The sequence below is a fragment of the Rhinopithecus roxellana genome, chromosome 17 (assembly GCF_007565055.1).
Source record: "Rhinopithecus roxellana isolate Shanxi Qingling chromosome 17, ASM756505v1, whole genome shotgun sequence".
Classification (NCBI taxonomy): domain Eukaryota; kingdom Metazoa; phylum Chordata; class Mammalia; order Primates; family Cercopithecidae; genus Rhinopithecus; species Rhinopithecus roxellana.
The window spans coordinates 3,679,783-3,701,308 of record NC_044565.1 but is presented as its reverse complement, the minus strand read 5'-3'; the positions used below and the strand labels follow the sequence as shown (position 1 = coordinate 3,701,308).

General features: G+C 43.6%; 1 pseudogene; it reads left to right on the top strand.

Annotated features, from left to right (window-relative positions):
- Positions 1-1,561: 1,561 nt before the first annotated feature.
- Positions 1,562-12,979, top strand: LOC104672554 (annotated as a pseudogene).
- Positions 12,980-21,526: the final 8,547 nt, after the last annotated feature.

Below are 21,526 nucleotides of genomic sequence, written 5' to 3'. Positions count from 1 at the left end.
TCTTTGAGGCCTGTCAACAGGGCATGGTCCTATCACTAAGCAGGGCTCAGATCCTCATAATGGGGGAGAGGAAGGTTGGTCGAACAGAAATCAGGGCCTGGAAACAGAATGAGGGGGTGGATACAGGGGACGGAGGCCTGGAAATTAGTTTATTACTTTTAGCTCTTCAGTTACAAGCAATAATAATCACTTCTAGCTTATTTAAGCAAAAAGTATACTATGAAAGGAGCTTTCTAGAAGGATATTGGGTATATTCATTTCTTAGTGCTGCTGTAACAAATTACCACCAACTTTGTGGTTTAAACAATGCAATGTATTATCTTACAATTATGGAGGTCAGTCTGGAATGTGTCTCACTGGGCCAAAATAAAAGAATCAGCAGGATTGCAATGCTTCGGGGGGGCTCTAGGGGAGAGTCAATTTCCTTGCCTCTTCCAGCTTCCAGAGGCCACCTGCGTTCCTTGGCTAGTGGCCCACTCCCATCTTCGCTGCTTGGGTTTTTCTCACACTGCTTTACTCTGACCCTCCTGACTTCTTCTTTCACATATAATAACGCTTGCAATTTACACCAGGCCCACCTCAATATGCAGGATACTCTCACATCTCAAAGAAGCTTAACTTTAATCACAGATGCAAAGTCCCTTTTGCTGTGTAAGGTAACATATTCACAGGATGTGGGGATTAGAATGTGCACGTTTTTGGGATGCCATTATTCTGCCTATCATGTGAAGTAACTTTCAAAATGGAAAGACATGCTGAAGAGCAAGTCAGGGATTTCTGGCAGGCCAAAAATGACAGAAGCCAGAAAACACTGGTCCCATCACTCAGATGGGTAAGAGCCAATCATGTTTTTTGTCAGTTAGCAAAAGATTGAGATTCCAAACAAATCATGTGACTGCCCTAGTTTGAGTCATGTATGAACTCCTTGGTCAGTGAAGGGCAGCACACCTTGATCAACACTCTCTACAAGACTGTATCCAATGAGGCCAGTGATGTTCCTCAAAGCAGAGCTGGAGAGCTAATCCCAGGAGAGAGGCATGTTGGTGGTGGGCAGGCAGACAAAGCTTAGCCATAAAGGAGGAGTAGGGACAGCACCCCAGGCACGGAGGCTCAAGTGAGATGACACCCATGGGAAGCTCTGACAAGGTCAGCTGCTTCTGTTTCTGATCCTGATGATGATGGTGATCAACACCAGCCCAGTGACAAAAAAGTACATAGTATATTTAGTAGATGTTCCCAACACAGAAAAATGGTAAATATTCAAGGCGATGAATACTCCAAACATTCTACCTTGATCATTACACATTCAGTGCATGTAATGAATACTTGCATGTATGCCATAAATATGTGAAATATTACGTATGTATATAAAAGAAAAAAATGTGGCCAGGTGACACCGATACTTTGGAGAGGAAGGCATCTCTTCTTCATAATATCACAAAACTATTTTCACGACAAAGACACAGCTATTCAAATTAGTCACTGAGCCAGGGCTGTCTCATGGCAGTGAGGACTCTGGTTCCCTTACAGACTAGCAGAAAGAAGATGGGGCTTACTGACCATGGCCTTGAGGAGGCTGAACATGCAGGTCAAATGGAGACACAGACAGCCTGGGCTTGGTCCTGCTCCATCCCCTTCCAACCTGGTGACATATAGCGAGTCACTCTGGCATGGGTCACTCATGCTTCCTGTGAGGTTCCACCAAGGTAGCAAACGCATCAACACCTTACTGAAGCACAAGGCCCTGTGTACTGTTGACTTCATGAAAGGCATGGTTGTGGTGATCACATATGTGTGTGCTATGCCATTGAATGCTGGAAACTTTTCTCACCCCAGCACTACCGACTCCCCTTTACCCAGTCTTATTGTTCTCACTGTAACACGCTATATAGTTTGCTTCTTACATTTATTGTTTGTGTCTCCCACTAGCATGTAAGTCCCACAAGTGCTTTGCTCTGTGATGTATGCCAAGAACCCACTGCAGCGCTTGGCACTTGTAGGAACTCCCTAAGATTTTTATAAATGAAGAAAGGAAAAAAAAAAAAAAAAAAAAAAAAAAAAAAAAAAAAAAAAAAGAGAGGGAGGGAGAAAGGAAAGGAATGCTTCTATTTAAATGATGGTCTTCTCCTTATTTCTATAGTAATATGACTTCGCCTGCAAAGTAGATGCATTTTGGAAAAAGTGTATAAATAAACTCAGGTGGTTTTGAATTTCATTTTCCTAACTATAATTATAATCATGGATCTTTATGTTTAGTGAAAAAGTTTTGGCCCTTATGCCTTTCACCTGAGAATCCCAAAGTGTTGGTTTGTTAGGGCTCCCATAAAGAACCATAAACTGGGTGGCTTAAAACAACAGAAATTTATTGTCTCCTGGCTCAGGAGGCCAAAGTCTGAACTCCAGGTGTTGGTTCATTGTGAGAGCTCTGAGAGAGAATCTGTTCCAAGCCTCCCTTCAGTTTGTGGTAGCTCCAGAGTTCCTCGGCTGGTGGCAGCAAAACTCTAGTCTCTGCCCCCATCTTCACATGGCTGTCTTCTCTCTTGTGTTTCTGTGTCCAGATTGTCCTATAAGGACAGAGTCATACTGAATTAGGGCTCACTCGAATGACTTCATCTTAAGTTGATCTGTATCTGTAAAGACCTTATTTCCGAGTAAGGTCACATTTACAGCTACTAGGGGGTAGGACCTCAACATATCTTTTTGGGAGACATAATTCAACTCATAATACCCAACGTGATAACTGTTCATCTCATGAAATTTAATGTCTCTCAAAAGGTGATCTCAGGACATTTAATCTGTGGCAGAAACTCCCACAGGAAACATTCCAACCAGAGGCTCCTTTCACAGCTGGTCACTCCTCTTACCCCATCCGAGGTCCTGGGGCCGAGTGAGGCAGGTGGGGACAAGAGGAAGGCTGTCTTGGGAGTAGAAAGAGAAGACCTTATTCACTCAGCACTCTGTTCGTGAATGAGCTATCCAGCATAGGATATAATAAATAGCTTTAGGAGTGGTAGACTCCAAACATTTTTTGGATCCCAATTATCCTAATCAATTAAACAAAGTCTAGAACATGTCTTGAAATGTGGGCATTGGTACATTATGAAACTTACACAGAATTTAAAAATTTACAAGGACTAAATAAAATAGGAACTGACATCTAATATTTTCTCCCACATTCCCATGCACTGTCTAGCTCAACCAACCCCAGCCCTCAATCTCATTCTGGTGGACACATGCCTAGTGATGTGATCAGCTGGTTCTCAGGGGGCTGGTGAAGGTGGGTATACAGCTTTTGCCAATTTCCATGGCATAACTACTCCAAATATGGCCAATTTCAAACTACCAACACGAAGGCACAGACACAGAGTTTGGAAGAGATATTAACAATTGGCTATTGCAAGCTGATAAAAGTTAACTCCAGCACACCACCACCGCCACCTTTAAGCTCCTTGTGTTAGTGCAGGGGTTGGCAAACTGCAGCCTAAAGGCCAAATACAGCTTGCTGCCTGTTTTGTGTATTTGCCAACACAGCCATGCTGTCTATGGCCTTCTTTGTACTGTAACAACAGAGCATGTGGCAGGATATATAGAATCTGGCACTCTATGAAAAGTGCTGACTCCTGCTCTACAGGAGAAGAGACCACAGATTGTCTTCAGCTTCCAAACATTCATCCCTGAATCAGTCTAGAGCCTGAAATTTAGAGCCTGAAGCACAGTTTCCACCAGAGGGCTGAAATGCATGATAGTTGGGGTTTCAGCCTTTCACCCAAAAGCCTACTCAATATTTTACTGCAAAAACATGTTATCATCGTTATTTTTTACTTAGCCCACCTTTCCTTGGCAATTTTCCATAGCAAAATGCATTCTAAAGTACAACTAATCAGGAGACTTGGAGCCTCTGGACACCCCCTTGTTCCTTGCCCGCAGTCCCTGGCAGAAGGTGCTTTATCAGAGAGGCTCCATGCAGGGGCTCAGGACAGGATCAGAGGTCAGTTGCACCAAGGGGGCAGGGACAGCAGAGGGGACTGTTCAGTACATTGTCATGGTCCTGGTGATTTCTGGTCCGTGAGGGAATTTACACATGCATTGGGTGATTGACAATCACCAATTGAGGGAGAATTTGTGTGCCCATTTTGTAGGTGAGGAAACAGACGTAGAGACATCAAGTAACAGTCATGTGGCTTTTCAGTGGCAGACTTTCAGGTGTTGTGACTCCTAGTCCAGAGTTCTTTGCACTGCCCCTGAGGTGCTAAAACACTACTGTGCTATAAGACTCACTTGAGGGAGCTTCCTAAAAAGAGAGATTGTACATCCTGAGATTCTTGTTTAACTGTTTTGGGATGTAGCTCAGGGATTTAGCTGCCTTAAAAAAAAAAAAAACCTCCCAAGTAATTCTGATGCAAGCGGTTCTTTCTTGTTCACCCTTTGAAGAAACACTGCCTCCTCCCCATACATTTCATTAGAAAATGGTAACATGTTTTTCAGCCTGAGAGCCATTTCTGGGTGACTAGTCCACACTGGGTGACTGGACATTGGCAGCCCGCTGTACTAGCTTTCAGTCTAGGCTTAAACACATATGATAGGAGATGTCCTACTCCAGATGATATTGGTCTGAACCATGGAAAAATTCCATTGTGTGGCACATCTGGTGGCTGTGCACTGTCCCCAGCAGTGAGGCACCCAGTGAAGACAGCAGCTGGGAGAGGCTTATTTACATGCAGTGGGACAGTGTGGGCTAGACTGCTGAGCCCTCTGCAGTTTACTCTGTGTCAGGCAATGAGGGTGAAAGGCTGAGCAGACCCAGGTGCAGACCATAACCTCCGGGGAGACAGATATCAGTCAGGCCAACCCCAATTGTAGATGGAGAAGCAGTGCCCAGGCATGACCGGGGGTGTATCCAACTAGGAAATCTACATATAAACATAAGAGGAGAAAATGAACAGATGTTGCTCTTATATTTATATGTAGATATTTATGAAGAGCATATAATTTTGTTCTGTGTGTTCTAAGAAGTTTATAAGTATGCCTTAAAAATGTTTAGTACATACTGTATGTATCGTTTCCATTAGGTGTTTTGTTTTTCATACTTATCCACATTGACATTGTAGCAACAGTATAATACAACAACCCCTTCTACAAAAGCAGAAGGAAGTGAAGCTTTGGAAGGAAGCACCCAGCAAGCTTGCCCCTTTCAGGTGGGTACAGTGAGCAGGAGCCAGTGAGGTTGAGATCCTTTGAGAGGAAGCAGTCTTTAACCAGGAAAACTCTGCACTGCATCCTGGCCACACCTAACCCTTGGACAATGGTGCTTGGAGTGCCTTCTAGCTCTTATGGCTTGCAATTTCTTTCTCCCGCTCTTCACCCATGATGATTAAATCTTCTCCTACAGAGTTGGACAACAAAGCCTTGATTTCCTGCCTCCCCTGGTGTGATCACGAGGCGTAGACATGGCCAGGAACATGTAGGTGTCTTTGAAAGCTGAACAAGTTAGTAAATTTCCAACCTCATTTCACCCACCAGTAAAATGGGAGAATAATAAAACCTATTTTACACAGGGTTGACAGGAGGAGTAAAGAGGGATTCAGTGAAAGTTCATTATTATCATTTGTAGTAGCAGTGTTGATAATATCAACTGAAAGTTCATTATCATTATTAGTAGCGGTATTGATAACCCTCTTTTCTGTGCCTTCTCACTGGGGAGCCCAGGCCGTCAGCAATGCCCAGGGTGTCATGGATCTCTGTTGCCTCGGGCATCAGCTGTACCAATGGTGAGGACAGTGCAAGGGTGGGGATGACTATGGCAAGGCAGGAAGCACCCAGAAGCAGAAGCTTCCTGGGGTGAAGATGGCAGGAGCTTAGGGACAGTCAGAGGGGATGTGCCTCCTCTTGTGGAGGCTTTCTTAGTGGGCAGGACATGCTGCAGCTGTGGCCATGGATTCACCTGAATATGGGTGGAATTAGGCATTCAGCTGCGTTAGCTGTGCCTAGAAGGAGGAACTCTAAATTGAGAACTTGTCCCTGTCGCCACCTCTGATAGGCAGATGATCCATCCATCAGTGTCTGAGCTCAGGTGTGCATGGGGGTGGGTAAGAGCCCACACACAGGGCTGATGACTGAGTCTATTTAGAACAACAGATGCAAAATCTGGTAATGTAAAATGTGATAGATTACTTTGTCAATTAGCAATTATACTATGTAATTATATACATACATAAACATAAACACATGCAGTATTGTCCCCTACTCATTCCATAAAACTGATACCTTTAGCTGGGATTCCCAGCTTTCACTCTCTTCTCTGTCATCTACTCTCTATATCCTCCCTATCCTGTAAATCTGGCTTATATGCCACTTCCTCCCTAAAGGCCTCCCTCAATCCCTTGCTGGAAGTGACATTATCCTCTTTGAGCTGCCCCTGCCTGTGCTTTGGTGAGGTTAGCTATACTGCAGTATCTTGTATTGCAGTTGTCACATCATTGTATAGGATTAATTTCTGACACACTCCATATTTTTCAAAGGGCCTAGTGTGGGGCTTTAACAGTAACTACACCACCATGCCTAGCTAATTTTTTGTATTTTTGGTGGAGACGAGATTTCACTGTGTTGGCCAGGTTGGTCTCAAACTCCTGAAGTCAGGGCAGTTTTGCAGTCATTTATATCCATTTTTAACACATGCAGATTAAGGGGCAATTTATGCAGAAATTTCTAGGGAATTGATAATAACTTTTCGGTCATCGAGTCATTGCCGTGGAAGGGGGGTTAATGTCCTGGTGTTGCCATGGGAATAGTAAACTGACATGGGGAACTGGTGGGTATGTCTTATGAAAAGCTCCTTCTACCCAAGCCCTGTTTCAGTTAGTCCTCAATTTGGTCCATTGTCCCAGTCTTGCCTCCAGGGTCAAGTCCCACTCCCTACCTCATAAGGAGAGATGTAAATACATGGAATAGAATTGAGAGTCCAGAAATAATCTCATACATCTATGATCAACTGATTTTCAGCAAAGGTGCCAAGACCATTCAATGAGGGGAAGAATCACATTTTCAACAAATGGTGCTAGATAACCACATGTGAAGGAATGCAACTGGGCCCTTATCTCACACCATACACAGAAATTAACTCAAAATGACTCAAGCACTTAAATGTAAGAGCTAAAACTATAATATTCCTAGAAGAAAACAAGCATATATGTTTATGACCTTGGATTTGGTGGTTGATTCTTAGATGATAATAAAAGCATAAGCAAGAACAACAAAATATAGGTAAATTGGACCTCGTCAAATTTTAAAACTTTTAGACTGGGTGCAGTGGCTTACACCTGTAATCCTAGCACTTTAGAGGCTGAGGCAGGAGGATCTCTTGAGCCCAGGAGTTTGAGAGTTTGAGACCAGCCTGGGCAACATGGTGAGACCCTGTCTCTACAAAGAAAAAAAAAATTACCTGGGTGTGGTGCACGCTCGTAGTCCCCACTACTTAAGAGGCTGAGATGGGAGGATTGAGCCCAGGAAGCTGAGGCTACAGTGACCCGAGATTGTGCCACTGCACTCCAGCCTGGGTGACAGAGCAAGATCCTGTCTTAAATAAATAAATAAATAAAAAATAAAGATAGATCTCTGGATCTTGCCTTCGGAGACTGACTCAACTAACTGGTCTGGGTGGGAGCCCAGCCATTTGTATTTTTTGAAAACTCTCCAGGTGATTTTATTGTGCGGCCAAGGTTGAGAATCACTGTATCATAGGGTTGGACTCCTAACTGGAAACAGTTTGCACCATCAGGTGTCACAGCAATCTGATAATAGTTAAGCTTTCCTCCTAGATTTTCGGATATTAGATGAGTCATGTTTACAAGTTTTTTACCAAGAGACAAACTATCTTTCTGCCCTTACTTTCTCTCGTATACTATTCTAATCCCAGAACCCTTTGGAACTTCCACTGGGAGATGAATCTAGAAAGCGACTCTTTTGGCTACAACAGAGAGTAATGTTGGCCTGTTTGTGCCAGATCCAGCTGGTGTTAAGAGTGGGACAGCACCTCTCTGAAATGCCCCCCTCTCCCATCAGATTCAGTCCGCCATTTGCATTACATACAATCATCACTATGGATGGGTTTCTGTTACCTTGCTAGGGCATTTGGAGGTGACATATATACCATCTATTAGTTTTGAACCGTGGTTCCCAAAGTGTGGACTGTAGGGGCACCTCAACACACTCATAAGGTGTCATGGGATATTTAAATATTTTGAGGAAAACACAGTGACATCTGTCAGGCCCATGAAAACCATTGCCATTACATTGTTTCAACACAATTACTTAAGAAGCAGAACTGGCCAGGCGTGGAGGATCATGCCTATAATCCCAGCACTTTGGGAGGCTGAGGTGGGCGGAACACGAGGTCAGGAGTTCGAGACCAGCCTGACCAACATAGTGAAATCCTGTCTCTACTAAAAACACAAAAATTAGCCGGGCATGGTGGCATGCACCTGTAATCCCAGCTATTCAGGAGACTGAGGCAGGAGAATTGCTTGAACCCGGGAGGCGGAGGTTGCAGTGAGCCAAAATCGTGCCACTGCACTCCAGCCTGGGTGACAGAGTGAGACTCAAAAAAAAAAAAAAAAAAAAAAAAAAAGAGAGAGAGAGAGGGAGAAACAGAACTGTCAGGTGTTTCTTTTGGCTTAAAGTACTCTGTGAGGAAATTCCTGGCACACTAAAGATACCATGAACTGAGAGAGTTTGGGAACCTCTGCTTTAGAAGCTAGAGGTAGCATTCCTTGGGCACAGTACTGCCTTGGGGTCGGCAAATCCTTTCGATGGGCATTTAGGTGTGGCAAGACAGCTCTTAGAGTGGGACCAGGATAAGTTTGGAGACAGAGAGAACTAGATTGAGCTGCCCGATAAAGACACGGCAGCCTAGCAGGGTGTAGTGACTCATATCTGTAATCCTAGTGCTTTGGAAGGCTGAAGTGGGAGGACTGCTTGAGGCCAGGTGTTTGAGATCAGCCTGGGAAACAATAAGACCTCTACAGAAAAAAAAAAAAAAAAAAATTAATCTCATGTGGTGGCATGTACCCGTAGTCCCAGCTACCTGGCAGGCTGAGGTAGGAGGATCACTTGAGCCCAGGAGGGTAATGCTATAGTGAGCCATGACTGTGCCACTGCACTCCAGCCCAGGTGACAGAAAGAGATCCTCTCTCAAAAATAAATTAAATAAATAAATAAATATATATATATAGTGGCCATGGCATCCCTAGAAAGACAAGGGCCTGGGAATAGGTAGAAGTCGAGGGAAATGAGAAGTGAGAGGGGGCCCTGGAGCTGGAACTGAGGGAGCAGAATGGCCTCTGAGAAGTTCCTGATGCGGTGTCACTGATGTGTCTGATGTCTGGTTGTAACTGTTTGCTGGGCCCATGCCATCCCTCATATCTGCTAGCTCCTTGCTAGTCAAAGTGTGGTCTGGGGATCAGCGGCATCAGCATCACTTGAGAACTTGTTAGAGATGCAGAATCTAAAGCCCCACCCAGGGCCCAGAAACAGAACCTGCATTTTAACAAGCTCCCCAGGTGATTCTCACACACGCTGGCATTTGAGAAGCACTGGGCTAGTTGACAGGTTCTCAGGCATAGCTGACACTGAAATATCCAGGGAGCAGGCTTGGCATCAGCATGTCCTCCAGGTGTTTCTAAAGCCAGGTTTGAGGAATTACTGGACTGATACAAATGTTTTGTGATAGTGTTTTGTGTGTGTGTGTGTGTTGGGGGAGTTCTGGGTCAGTTTGGCACCAACACAGGACACAATTGAAATATGTGAGCCATGAGAGAGAAGTCAGGAGAGAAAAGAAATTAGTGACACAAGAGGTACTCCTCAGGTGTTAGGAAATAGGGTGGAGCAAACTGGGTTTTCCACCGTATGTTGGATGGGGGTTCAAGTAAATTCTACTTAAAAATTACAAACAGGGGCTGGGCCTGGTGGCTCATGCCTGTAATCCCAGCACTTTGAGAGATTGAGGTGGGCAGATCACAAGGTCAAGAGATCAAGACTGTTCTGGCCAACATGGTGAAACCCTGTCTCTACTAAAAATACAAAAATTAGCTGGGCGTGGTGGTGCGTGCTTGTAGTCCTGGCTACTCAGGAGGCTGAGGCAGGAGAATCGCTTGAACCTGGGAGGCAGAGGTTGCAATGAGCCAAGATCGTGCCACTGCACTCCAGCCTGGTGACAGAGTGAGACAGTGTCTCAAAAAAGGAAAAAAAAAAAAAAAAAAAAATACAAGCAGGATGATCCCAAGCCTGCAGGACTTGGAGATCTAGGTGACTGACACTCAGTCACAAACATAATTGGTCACAAGGCTGATGAAATTCACAACAGACCTTCAGATGGTATGCACTCAAGTGATGCCCACGAATCTGCCTAAAGAGATGCTATATTCAGACATTTGGCATCAATCTCCCTCGAGCAAAGTTAGTCCAAAGCAGCGGGTTCCAAAAACACTTTCCTAAGACAAATTCTCTATTTGCCTTTAATATCAGTCATCCCAGCCCTTGGAATAGAGGAACAAATGATACCAGTGGTACCTTACCACAATGCGCCAAGGTATTATACTCTCATGCTCCATTTTCTCCCTCTGTCTACGTCACTATTAACTCATTGACTTCTGGTGCAAGAGTCAATGGTGCAAGAGTCTCCCTCCTGGGAGAAAAGGTACTCTTGTACCTTGGAGCAAGTAGGTCAGAGTAGGTATTGAGGATAAAATTTGGAAAGTTAGAAAAGCTATTAGGAGGAGATCCTTCTAGTTGAAAACACAGCCTGGCCAAGTCAATAATGTTATTTCATCTCCCCAGCCATGCAGGTTCGCAGCTAAGGAAGACAATTTAGGCTTGGGCTAGAGGATGGGAAAGGCCAAAGTTACTGATGCCACAGCCCAGAGAGGTATTTCAGTAATCTCAGGGTGAGGACCACAAACCTGGTTCAGGGATGTACAGTGTTGACAGCTGTGAGTGGATGCCTGGAGTTCTGGTGTGTCTTCTAGCACAATGATACCTAAGACTCTTGCATCATTGGGAATAATAAAATGGGAGTGGATAGATATGAAATTATGATAGCAATAAGCAATCAGCTAATAGCTTCATTGATGGGACAGATTAAAGATGACTACAAATTATTTGGTCCAGGGTTGGGATATAGGCATGGGATATGGGAATGCTGATAGTCTGAGGCCATGAAAAGTCCACCTGCTGTAGTGGTAGGAGGAACAAGCCTCACTTTCTTCAATGGGGGTCCCTGTGTGTGACTGCTGTCTTGATTCCCTGGGTGGCCAGTTCCATTCATGTGGTTCTTTGGTCCACTTGACTCTGGGGTGGCTCTGTGATCGCTTGACCAATAGAATGCAGTGGAAATGATGATGTAACCATTTCCAGCCTCTTTCAGTCTTAAGGAACTGCAGCTTTTATTAATACTTTCTGTCCCTTGGAATACTTGTTCTTGACATCCAGCCATCATACAGTGAGAAATTCTAAGCTGCCCCATTAAGAGGCCCACACGGTGATAAACTGGGGTCTTGCATACAGCCTTGGCTGCACTCCTAGCTGACAACTAGTAGCAACTTGTCACCAGGTGAGTGAACCACTTAGGACTGCATCCTCCAGCCCCAGTTGAGCAATGTGGAACAGAGTAAACCATCTCAGTTTAGCCCTGCTCAAATTGCAGAATTATGAGCAAAATAATCCATTAGGCTTTGGGCTGATGTGTTCCAGATTACTGGAACAGAATTTGGTACTGGAGTGAGGTGCTACAGCAATGAAAGCTTAAGATGTGTGACTTTGGCTTTGGGTCTGAGTGGCAGGGGGAACTTGGCAGGCCTCAAGGAAACTGTTAGGGAGGGTTGAAGGATGGTGAGGAAAATAGTATGGGAAGCTAGAGGAAAAAATGATGCTTGGTATGTAGTGGCGGGAAGTTTAGCAAAACTCACCTGAAGTAATGTGGGAAATTGTAAGAACTCAGAACGATTTAAGGGCATGTTTTATAGGTCCTTTAAGAAACTTCTAGGGCTGGTCCCATGGAAGCCTCACACATGGTAGAGAAAGGCTGCCTTGAAAAGAAACATAAGTGTGTTTTTGGTCTAATAAAATGGATTATAAATGGATAATGCAAAACATTTTAAAGAATTGTACTAGCTTACATTAGCAGATTTGGATCCAGTGATTGTTACATTCTGGTACCTGAGCTCCTGAATTACTTCTTTGAGTAAGGCATTATACCAAAGCTATTGATATTTGGGCTATAGGGTGTATGTTTGAAGAATTACTAATGTCAAAACCAGTATTTCACCGTTGACAAGAGGACATCAAAACTAGCAATCCTTGTCACCATGACTGGCTGGACAGAATACTCAATGTAATGGGATTTCCTGCAAATAAAGATTGGGAAGATGTAAAAAAGATGCCTGAACATTCAACATTAATGAAATATTTCAGAAGAAATAAGTATACTAAACTGCAGCCTTATCAAATATATGGAATAACACAAAGTTAAACCAGATAGTAAAGCATTCCACTTGCTTTAGAAGTTTCTTACCATGGACCCAATAAAGTGAATTACCTCAGAACAAATTCCCCATTTCTTAGAAGACCCACTTCCTACATCAGACATTTTTGCCGGTTATCAAATCCCTTACCCCAAATCAGAATTTTTAATGGAAGAAGAACCTGATGACAAAGGAGACAAAAGGAACCACCACCAGCAGCAGGGGCAATAACCACACGAATGGAACTGGCCACCCAGGAATCAAGACACACAGAAGAAAGTGAGGCTTGTTCCTCCTACCAGTACCTCAGGTGGACTTTTCATGGCCTCAGACTATCAGCGTTCCAACACACATGCTGCCTATATCCCAACCCTGGACCAAGCACATCCCAGCTGAAGAGCAGCGTGGGATACTCAGTTACCTCCCAGCAGGCTCCACAGTATGCACATCAGACACATGGGTGCTGAGCTGCATCGGAATCTTGTCAATGCACTGTTGTGAATGCTGCAGGGCTGACTGTGCAGCTCTCCGTGGGAACCTGGTATGGGCCATGAGAACGTACTGTACAACCACACCTTCCTGGTAGCCAAGTTCCACCACTTTTCACATATTGGGGTAGTGGCTTCCAGGCTGTACCTATTTTGGAGTTAGACCTGAAAAGAAAGTGCTAGCACAGTTTGTGGTGTAGATTTGCTACTTCCATAGTTAACTTGACATGGCTCAGACTGACCTATACATTTTTTTCAGTGACAGTCTGTAGCAGTTGAAGCTGAGAATGTGCTAGGGGCAAGCATTTGTCTTTGTATGTCATGAATTCTTCCAGAATAACAACATTATCTGACCAATAGTACACACACAGACACAAGGTTTAACTGGTACTGAAAACACACAGTATGTGTTAGCTCAGTGAAATAACCAAGACTCAAAATGAGATTATTTTGGTACACCTTTCTTTTTAGTGTCTTATCAGTGAGTTGATTCATTTTCTACATTAATCAGTGTTTTCTGACCAAGAATATTGCTTGGATTTTTCTGAAGGTACAAAAAGCCACATAGCTTTTTCAGAAAGGTTTCAAAACTCCTAAAGATTAATTTCCAAGATAGTAAGTTTGTTTTTGTTTTCAATCTATGACTTGGCTGGTATTAAAGCTGCTATTTGATAGTAATTAAATATATTCTCATTGATGTAAACCTGTTTGGTTCAGCAAACAAGCTAAAATGATTGTCATAGACAGTGCTTTATTTTTCCTGTTGGTGTTGCTGATTCGTGAGCATGCTTTGAGATGAAAAAAGCATGAATGTTAACTTCCTTAAAAAGGTGCAGCATCCAATTCGAATATTTTTGTCCTGATTTTAAAGCTGGTTGGTGTAGTGCTATTAAAATTTTGTTCAGCATGGACACAGAGAGGGCAACAACACACACCAGGGCCTGTTGAGGGGTGGGGGTGAGGGGAGGGAACTTAGGGGACAGGGAAAAATGTATAAAGCAGTTAGGAATATATGTAACAATGAGTACTATGATGCACATTTACTGAGCACATAATACATGTTAGGTACTCTCTCTCTCGCTCTCTGTGTATTGCACTTAACTCTTATAACAACCCTAGCACATAGATAAAGGAACGGGGGCTTTGAGGCTAAATTGCCCAAGGTCCCATGGCTGGTAAGTGGGAGAGAGGCTGCAGTTTTCTGTCTCCAGGGCCATGGTCCTAACTATCTTAAGCACTATGAACATTTAATGTCTGTCCTTCCTGTCTTTGCGTGTGTGTGTGTGTATTTATAAATATAGAGGCATGCATGGAAAAATTCATTTATAACCTATTTTTGTCACTAACAGTATATCTCCAATGCCTTTCTGTCACAAGATAGCCTTCTACAGATTGTTTTTAACTGCTGCATTTTGTTCTATTGAATGTGTAAAGATGCGCAGAAAGCCTCATGCTCTTTTCAGCCATTACAGGGGTTTTTAGTAAGGGGAGATCCATCTTTGTTAGGAGAACTTCTTGTTAGTCTTCCCTGGTGTTCCGGACTCCTCAAATTGTAACACAATAACAAAATATGGTCATTAAAATGTTTTATGAAAGATAGTTTGTCCTGTTTATTATCCTGGCCTTTGTTCTGGCGAAGTCTGATATGGGTAAGGAATAAAGATTGGGCAGCAGTGGGGGAAGAGGGATGAGTAAAATAGTTTTCAATAAGGAGGGATGAGACTGGAGCTAGTCAAGTTTTGGTTGGAAGTAAGGAGTGGGGGATGGAGAAAGGAGGGGCAAGGGAGGGAGAGGAGAAGAGAAAGGAGGGGGAAAGGAGAAGAAGCCATCTAGGATCTAGTGGTTTCCTGACTAGATTGAGGCATGGAAAAAAGGGACAAGTGAGTGACGGGGTCATAAGTTGTTTTCTGTGGGGCTACGCTGTAAACCCTCTTCACTTCTCCTGCAAGTCTCCAGCATCTTCTATATTGCTAAGACATATTTGGGTCCAAGAGGTCCCTCTTTGGCATGGGAACCTCGAAGGTGAGGAAAGAGGACAGCTTCTATGTGGGTTATATGTGGACGTGCTGCAGTTCATTGAAGGGATTTCATATTGTTGGACATTAGGCGTACCCTATAAGCTCAGCGGTGAGGCGAATATTTCTTTAGAGTATAGCTTCTAAAGAGGATTCCAGGTTAAAGAGTAGGCACAGGACAAGGCTTTTAGTATATTGGAAGTTGAAACTTTTTCGGGGGTGAGTTGTTGTCTTAGTATTTCATTTTTCTAGCTTGTGTGACATCCTTTTGAAAGTAGCAATTCTGGCCTTTGTGAGAGATTGTGAGCGCCTGTGGGTGTGTGGACCGGTGCGTCCCTTCCTTCCTGTCTACACGGCCCCAGCTGGTCCCAGTGGATTGCTGTTACAGAATAATTTCCAAGGGCTGTGTCTCTAACCTTTGGTCTTATCCCCCATTACTGTAGATTTGACCAATCAGCTTCTTAAGTGCCTCTTATGAACATAGATGTCGGCAGTGGAAGCTGAGGACAAGTCAGTGGTTGTTTTATTGAACACACAGGGTAACTCTCAACACAATGCTGACCTAAGAGAATTCCAGCCTACTTTGATTCTCAGTCTCTTTATATCTGAAAGGGTTCTGCTCCACTTTTCCCAGATCAAAATGTCCCTGCAGCTACTCAGCAGAGCTGTCACAACCTATAGAAAGGCACAGGATGAGAGTGGCCTGGGTGATGCTTCCTCTGGGGGAAAAGGTAATGACAGGTGCATCTGCACACCTATGTTCATAGGTAAGTCTGGGAGGAGGTGACCTCTCCTTTGGTTGAGGTGTTGAGGCATTTTGTTAGAATGGCACTGTTCCATGATCTGATGCGTTCTGTGGGTATTTTGTGGTATGGTCACTACCGGTACCATGCTAGGAACAATGGCAGACTCTGCCTACTAAGCCACAGCATGAGTCACATAAGCATTTGTGGGCTTTGTGAACTAAAGTTATCTGAAAAGGAATTTAGGGAAAGGGGACTTCATTCCAGCGAACAGTTTGCAGACCAGGGAGAGACAACCTTCAGTGTAAAATGAAGATATGTGTGCTCCAAATTACAAAGGGAGAGTTTGTCTTTTAGAGAGAAAGTTTCCACCCAGGTTCCATTCATGCGAATGAAGGATGCAAACTTGTTTAGTTCTGATTTGTTTATACTTGCTGAATTCGGAGTGGTCCATGCAGGGTTTTCTGGGAACTCCAAATACATGTATGACCTCTAGTCAGAAAATGGCCACTTGGCTGTAATTTGAATTTAGGCCCAGTTAGTCACTCAGGATTAACCTTTTTTCAGAGTTCACAGCTCTGAACAATGGACTTAGACCTGCAGGACATAGTCTGTTCCTAGCTCTGGGACTGCCTGTGCCTTTTGACTGTACTCAGTGAGCAGCTGTGGCTCTGGGCCCAGACCTACACGGCCACGAGGCACAGAGGTATGCATGGAGCAGGCTGTCCTTGCTGAGTGATTGTGAAGAAACACTTACATAGAGCAGCACCTTTCCTTCCAGTCTTTGTGATTTAACTCATTAGACCATTATGACAACAGAGGTGAAAAGGACAAGAGTCAGTCCTCTATTTAACCCACGAAGCACAGGTGGAGTCCAAACTTAGTTTGCGACAGGATGAACCAAAAGGATTCTTCTCTTGTAGTCCTCAAGCTCAGCTCTCTCCATGGGCCCTGGAGCAGGTGAGAAGACCTCTGTCTTCCAGAGCCCACTGCCAATCATCTACATTTTCTTTTAGCCCAATTCTAGGATAGTGCTTTACCAACTGAAGGGTGAGATCCATCACAAGTTATAAAAATCAATTGAAAAACAAAAAGGAACAGAACAGAAAATAAAAAATGGGAATCTATTAAACATAGTAATGTTACTGGAAAAGGGGGTCTCAAACCAGACCCCAAGAGAGGGTCCTTGGATTTCGCACAGGAAAGAATTCAAGGTGAGTTGCAGGGTGTGGTGAATTGAGATAGTTTATTGAAAGTTATTCCATTACAGAGTAGAGCATCCACAGAAAGCAAGTGGAGGAATATGCCATCATTAAATTTTTCTTATATAGGAATATTGTCTATATAAAGACTAAACTAAGCTTTGCCTATGTGTGGGTGGGCTGACAGCATGAAAAAATTTATTCTCCTATTGATTTAAAGAAAACTATCCTTGACATTTTAGTGTGTTTAAGTACATCAAAGCTTAACTATAATTATCTTGAAAGCATTTATTGTTATGGGTATTGGGACATCTGGGCTTTCTGTTGTTGTAGAAGTTTGTCCTTGCAGGCATTACCAAGCCACTTCCTTAGCTGTAAACATCTTAGGGCCATGGGTTGTGACTGGCAAGGAATGTGTCTTGCTAGTTTTAAGATGGGGTTGATTTGAAAATGGTGTCCATCTGGCTCTCCTAGGCTCCTGCTTTCCTAACAGTAAGGGTAAGTATTATGTTATGAAATGCCAATTCTGCCTTTAGCTTGCAAACTCTTGGTGAAATTCTCCTGTTTTCAGTGGGGTATTCTGCATTCACATCTTCACAAGGAACTGAAAACAAATTGGATGGAAGCAGCTGAATTTTATGTTTTAATGTCATTTGGTGTGGAATTCAGATGTCCAAGCAACATTTTACACTACAAATCTGCAACTTTAATAATCACTCAAAGTACCTGAACCTCAATGCTTTCAGACAGACTTGGTATAAAGGCCACCACCTCTTTCTATTATAGCAGCCCTATCCTGAGGGTACAAATTTCTGCAGTGCTTCTGGCATATCTCTGATTAAACAAATGTCAACAAGGTTAAAACAAACATCATCTCTGATTTGTTTGTTTTAAATGCCTGGATTTACTCATTGAGTATTTCACTCCTAGCATGTCTTGTAGTAGTTTTCTTTAGGGACCCTAATTATTGCTATTAAAAATATGTGTGCAGCTACTTTTTTAAAAATCAATTTGCAATGAAAACTTTAACTGAATAATCTTAGTGTTATCATTTGAAAATGAAATTTTTCTTTTTGCTTTCTTGCTCTCATACATAGTGCAGAGAGTTTTCACACCAGCTCATAAAGAGAATGATTCTGCCATTGTGTGAACGTTTTGCCTTTCATCGTTAATTGCACCATTTTGTGACTGGCTTCTTGACATTGTTGTAACCAAGCTCATAATGTACATTATTTCTTGTTTTGCACTTGTAGACACTTAAGGAAGTTCCCATTCTTTGTTTCTTGCTTTTGTTCCCTGTGATAACTTCTTCATGCAGACTTTTTTTTTTTTTTTTTTTTTTTTTTTGAGACTAGTCTTGCTCTGTCATCCAGGCTGGAGTGCAGTGGCATGATCTTGGCTCACTGCAACCTCTGCCGGGTTCAAGAGATTTTCCTGCTTCAGCCTTCCTAGTAGCTAGGATTACAGGCGTGCACCACCACACCCAGCTAAGTTGTTCAAATTAGCCACCCCACCTGGCTAATTTTTCTATTTTCAGTAGAGACAGGATTTCAATCATGTTGGCCAGGCTGGTCTCAACTTCCTGACCTCAGCCTCCCAAAGTTGCAGGTGCCATTCTGAGCTCAGGGCTCTGGCAGCCACAGGCCCAAGATGTGGTCTCCAACATGTGGCCATTCTATGTCATGGCGCCCTCTACTGGTCCTGGGAAGCGCAGCTCTGCCAGTAGCTCCAGCAGGGCACAGCTGTTAAGTTGTGATGTTCTACAGATGACCAAAAGTCAATCTCTGGACTCCTTAGCAGCTAGGTCCTCTCTGTAGCAGGACCCAGGAGAAGGCAGGGGCTGAGGATGGCTCTCTTAGACATTTGTGATGAACCAAACGTGTGTATTCATGAAACTTCTGTGAGCAAGCATGTGAGCAGAGTTGGGTTATAAAAAGTCTTACGGTTTCACTACAGAGCTAGACTTGCTGTGTAGATGGTGCAGAGCCACTGACGAGTTCTACTTGGGAGAATGGTGTGATTGGGTTTGCGTTTTAGGAGGATTTCTTGACCAGAATGAGGCGGGCAACCCAGAGCAAGGAGTGGCTAGAGGTGGGTGTGCAGTTATGGGCCAGGAATCCAGGTGATAAATGGGGTCTCTGAGCTTCAGGTGGGCATGCCAGGTGTCTCCATCTACTCTGTACCTTCAAGACTGGCCTTATGGGCTGCCTTAGTGGTCTCTTATCCTCTATCTCCTGGTTGGGCTCAGGCAATGGGAAGTCAGAGGGAGGGAAGAGGGCTTGGTTAGAGTGCACCCGCACCCCTTCAGGTTGGCAGTGGCCACATTCCCCTACACAGAAGGCCACAGCTCCTGTCAGTGGCCCTCTCACAGCCCCAGCTTTCTCAGCGGGTCACCCACCTCCCCATACCGTGCTCCTCCTCCTCCAGAGAGGGTTGTGGATTTCCGCTGTCAGCAGTGCCTGGAGCTCCACCATCTCCTGCTGCTTCCTCTGCACCTGCCTGCACTTTTATAAGTAACCCCTTCCTTACATTACCTCCAGCATGCACCTTTTGTGTGTATACTGTGCCCCTGTCAGCACCTGACTCATGCCAAAGAGTTTGGATTTTTTTCTCCAGGCAACGGGAGGCCATTGGAGGGTTTTAGACATTGAGAACAGATGTGTATTGTGGCAGCACTGATAACAGATGTGTATTGTGGAAATATCTGTCTAACTGAAGTGACCTGGATGGTCCAAGAGAGCGAGAATTTGAGGCAAGCAAACCATCAGTGGGCGGACAGCAACAGAAATCCAGGTCGTAAACAAGGAAGCTGAGGCCCACAGGGTTGGATCAGAGCATGGGAGAGAGAAGCCAAACAATTCCGGAGCATGTCAGCTGCACATATTACTTGGTAACTAATTTTATTTTTATTTTTATGTTTTGAGACAGAGTCTTGCTCTGTCACCCAGGCTGGAGTGTAATGGCAGGATCTCAGCTCATGCAACCTCCGCCTCCCAGGTTCAAACAATTCCCCTGCCTCAGCCTTCCAAGTAGCTGGGACTATATGTGCGCACCATTACACCCAACTAATTTTTGTATTTTTAGTAGAGATGGGGTTTCACTGTGTTGGCCAGGGTGGTCTCAAACTCCTGACGTCAGGTGATCTACCCACCTCGGCCTTCCAGAGTGTTGGGATTACAGATGTGAGCCACTGCGCCTGGCCAGTAGCTAATTTTAAAAAGCTGTAAATTTAATGTTCTGGGTTTTTTTCAGGCCACAAAATGATTGTGTGCCAAAAATGTCAACAGCATCAAAATGTCGTGCTTTGCCGTGTCTTAAACCACTCCCCAACATTTCCCACACAAGCTGGGCTAAGCCAGCTGGCCCCTTCATTTGTATTAAACCTAGGTCTATTTTTCTTTTTTTTGAGATGGTATCTCGCTCTGTCGCCCAGGCTGGAGTGCAGTGGTGGGATCTCGGCTCACTGCAAGCTCTGCCTCCCGGGTTCACTCCGTTCTCCTGCCTCAGCCTCCCGAGTAGCTGGGACTACAGGTGCCCACCACCACGCCTGGCTCATTTTTTGTATTTTTTTTTTAGTAGAGACGGGGTTTCACCGTGTTAGCCAGGATGATCTCGATCTTCTGACCTCGTGTTCCTCCCACCTCGGCTTCCCAGTGCTGGGATTACAGGTGTGAGCCACCGCGCCCAGGCCAAACCTGGGTCTTTCTGGAACCCTGCTACATCTCTTAGACTAGTCTGTATAGTCACTAACCTGTATAGTGTAATCAAGGTATAATGTGAGCCACATACATGAGCCACATTCATAAGCCACATACGTAATTTTAATTTTTTTTGTAGCTATGCTAACGAAAATGGAACGAAATAGGTGAAGCTAATTTTTCAAATATATTTTATTTAACCTAATATTCAAAATATTATCACTTCAAAATGCAATTCATATAACATTGTTGAGACATTTTGCATTCTTTTTTGGTACTAGATATTTTTATTCTTAAAATATTTAATTGACAAATAGATTATATATATTCAATGTGGTGATTTGATTTAACAAGCATCTCATTTTCTCTACTCCCAGGTTCTGGCCACTACCATTCTACTCTGTTTCCATAAATTTAACGTTTTCAGATTTCATATGTAAGTGAGATTACGTGGTATTTGTCTTTCTGTGTCAGGCTTTGATTTTACTTAGCATAATGTCCTCCAGGTTTATCCAGGTTATCACAAATGCCAGGATTTTGCTGAATAATATTCCATTGTATATATATGTACCTCATTTTCTTTATCCATTTATCTGTTGATGGACATTTAACTTGTTTCTGTATCTTGGCTATTGTGAACAATGCTGCAATGAACATAGGAGTGCAAGTATCTTATTGAGATACTGATATTATTTGAATGTATTCCTTGAAGTGGAATTGCTGGGTCATATGGTAATTCTATTTTTAATTTTGTTAGGGAATCTCCATACTGCTCTCCATAATGGCTGTACTAATTTACGTTCCCATGAATACTGTACAAGGGTTTCCTTTCCTCCACACCTGGTTGACACTTATCTCATTTTTTAAT